We start from the raw sequence: 3,559 nt of genomic DNA, 5'->3' as shown, positions 1-3,559 counted from the left end.
GTGGTGGTACATATTTGCAATCCCTGTACTTGGGAGCCTGAGATGGGAGGACCAGAGGACCGAGGACTGCAGGTTTAAGGCCAGCCTCAGCAACTCAGGCTTTCAGCAACTTAGTGAGATGCTATTTCCAAATACAAAAATAAAATAGATCTGGTGATATAGCACAGAGGGAGAAGGGCCCTGGGTTCAGTCTTCAGTACCACCACCAAAAAATAAAATGTTACAGAAGATAAGTTGTCATCTAGCAGTTTTGCAAAGTGTGGCAAAGGTTGCTACCTTCAGTCCTCCTTAGATCTTTAGCAAAGCAAGCAAAAAGAGTAACAAAACAGAAGGAAGTAGCTTAGATAGCAAGAGACATTGAGGTCACTGTCTTCAGCTCCCTTAAGAAAGGTGGTCTTCTGCGAAAGCAAGTGGGAAGCTATAAATCCTTAAGCCAATATTTTTTATGACTTCGAACAGTATCACATACCCTTTTGAGCTTAAGTTACATGGAAAAAGACAACCAAGCAGTTCTGCCCCATTTCAGAAAAAGTTTCCAATCAACACCAATTATGTGGTGACAAGTAGCTGTGACATCTTGGTCAAGACTGACAAGGAAAAATGGGCTCCGGTGCTGCGGTTCATCTCCAACAAGAATATGGAACGCAGGCCAGCACAAGCCATGCTAACACTGAGCCTTTAGCGCTGGGCACAGATTCAGATCTCTTCTCTGAAGCTAGCAAATCAACTGAAATAACTAGGTTTAAAAATATAAGTTCTGAAATGAAGCCCAAATAAGTTTAAAAACCATGCTATTGACATATTCTCCATTCAGATTTACACAAAACACATTTTTCCATTCTCATAGCCCAGATTTTTTTCCTCACATAGCCCACCATTATAGCTGCAGATAGACTCTTCTGCCTCAATACGTAAACATGGGGGGAAAAAATTAACAGCATCTACATAATAATTCTCTCTACATACTGCTGTTGTATAGAAAATACAAAATTAAAAAAAAGAAAGGAAGGTTCCATCTTAGATTCTCACAACCTCTTGTTCCACAGTTTGTGAATTGACTCTGATGCTTAAGGTGACAGTGTATGTAAGTAGAGTTTTTTTTTTTTTTTTTTTTCAGTGAAGGAGACCTGGAAAAAGATGAATTTCTCTCTTTTTTCTTCAAGAGTTATCAGATGGTACATGCTCCTCAAAGCCCTTACTCTCTTGAACTAGAGCACGTCCCAGGATCACACGGCCTTCCTTATAATGCTGGCTGTCTTTAGTGGCAAACTTGTTTGGAGCCATTAAGGTTCTCCCCTAAAAGAATATTTCTGACTCAGCTGACTGTCCTTTGCCCAGAGTCAACAAAGTTTGGGGTCATAGAAGGTTCAAAGTAAAAGGTCTGAGAGAAGATCAGGTGGTGATGGCACAAGGGTATTGATTGCCCTACCTGTAATATATGTGCTTTGGATTGGTCTTTTATTGTATTCTGGTGGTGAGAGCACAAAGATTTTGATTGACCTGTAACTGTATAAATACCTCAAGAGAAATCAACCTGTTGTCGGCCAGTAGGAAATACTGACTCAGGAGCAGGGGTCGGCCAGTAGAGATATCGACTCAGGAGTAGGCTGGTGGCACCCCCCAAGTTAGAATTAAAAATTCTTGGAATCAAATTCTTAAGAGTTGAATTCTTTCATCCTCACTCCTCTCTTCGGGACCCGTACTTTTGCCAGCTGGCTCCGGCATAAACTCATAGATCCAGCCCAATTTGCTGCTGCAGTTTTTGCAGCTCACATCTCGAACCATGTGGCGGCCAGTGAGCATGACCCAATCTTGAACTTCACTGTACTGCAGGTCAACTACCTTGTTAAAAAGAAACGTTCTACCAGTGGCACTGGTGAAGCGAGTAGAGATGAGTTCTGAGTGGTTGGTTAGGATTGTACCACAGTTTGCACAGAAAACAGATGGGTACCTCCAGTGTGATCAAGGAAATTTCTACCCATTTTGATAGCTGAAGTTCCAAACACCCTGAGCCACAGTGAAACCCGCACTCCAGCTGCTCCTTGCTTCAGCTGGGCTCACCAAGTTTCTGAGGCTGGCCTTAAACCTATGATTTTCCTGTCTTAGCCTCCTGAGTACAGGTATCACAATCGGCGTGTGTGTGTGTGTGTGCGCGCGCGCGTGCGCTGTGGATTGAGCCCAAGGGCATTCTATCTCTGAGATATACCCCTACCCCTGTTTTTATTTTTGGAATCAGTGTCTCACTTAGTTGCTGAGAGCCTCACTAAGTTGCTGAGGCTGACCTCAGACCTGTGATCCTCCTGTCTCAGCCTCTCAAGTTACTGGGATTTCAGGTGTGTGCCACCATGCCCAACTAACTTTTTACTTTCTTAATGTTGACTTGACGAACAGGAATTCTTGAGTTTAATGGGGTGTAATGTTCTTTTCATTTTGGAGTTGTGCTTTCATGTGTTCTGTTTATGAAATATTTTTCTATCCCAAGATTCTGAAAGTATTTTCCTTTTTCTTATGAAATCTTTATTGTACCTTAAAAATTAAGGCTGAGATTATTGTCTCCTTCTCAGTGTCTGAGGAAAAAAGTTTTCAGTATTTCACCATAAAGGATGTTGGTTACTTTATCATATTAAGATAGTTTCTCAGCCAGGCATGGTGGGACATACCTATAATCCCAGTACTTGGGAAGCTGAGACAAGAGAATTGCAGGTTTGAGGCAAGCTTCAGCAATTCAGTGAGATTCTCAGCAACTTAGATTCTCAGCAACTTAGACTGTATTTTCTTCTCTTTTCTTTCTCTCTCTCAGTTTCTTTCTTTCTTCTTCTTCTTTTTTTGTAACTTAGGGGATTGAACCCAGGAGCATTCTACTTCTGAGCTACACCCCTGCCCATGTGTGTGTGTGTGTGTGTGTGTGTGTGTGTGTGTGTGTGTGTGTGTGTGTATTGTACTAGGAATTAAACCCAGATACGTTGTACCTCCAGGCTATACACTTAGCCCGCTTTTATTTCTTATTTGGAAACAGGGTCTCACTAGGTTGCTGAGAGCCTCACTAAATTGCTGAAGCTGGCTTTGAACCTGTGATCTTCTGTCTCAGCCTCCCAAGTACTGGGATTACAAGCATGCAGCACCACGATCGGTTTCCCCAGCCCTGTTTTTAATTTTTTATTTTGAAACAGGGTCTCACTAAGGTTGAGGAGAAAATTACTACTTGCTGAGGCTGTCATTGAACCTGTGATTCTTCTGTCTCAGCCTCCCAAGTACTGGAATTACAAAGCATGTGCCACCATGACCAGCAGTCAGACTGTATTTCAAAATAAAAAATAAAAAGGGCTAAGGGTGGAATGGACATAGTGGCCCATTCTTGTGATTCCAGTACTTGGGAGACTTGAGACAGAAGGATCACAGATTTGAAGTCAGCCTTAGCAATTAAGTGAAGCCCTGCTTCAAAACAAAACCAAAAAACGGGCGTGGTGGCACACACTTGTAATCCCAGCATTTGGGAAGCGGAGACAGGAGGATTGCAGTTTGAGGATAGCCTCAGCTTCTTAGTGAGGTCTTTGCAACT

The 3,559-nt window shown here is 42.5% G+C and overlaps 1 pseudogene across 1 annotated transcript; it reads right to left on the bottom strand.

Moving 5' to 3' along the window:
* Window positions 1–1,158: 1,158 nt before the first annotated feature.
* On the bottom strand, window positions 1,159–1,982 carry LOC308267493 (protein yippee-like 5; annotated as a pseudogene). Its single transcript has 2 exons — window positions 1,704–1,982; window positions 1,159–1,256 (listed from the first exon to the last, which is right to left on the bottom strand). The product of its transcript is annotated as a protein yippee-like 5 (transcript).
* Window positions 1,983–3,559: the final 1,577 nt, after the last annotated feature.

Source organism: Muscardinus avellanarius (genome assembly GCF_963383645.1).
Source record: "Muscardinus avellanarius genome assembly, chromosome: 10".
In the NCBI taxonomy this organism is placed as follows: domain Eukaryota; kingdom Metazoa; phylum Chordata; class Mammalia; order Rodentia; family Gliridae; genus Muscardinus; species Muscardinus avellanarius.
Note: the sequence above shows the minus strand (reverse complement) of the source record. Positions and strands in the feature narration are given on the sequence as shown.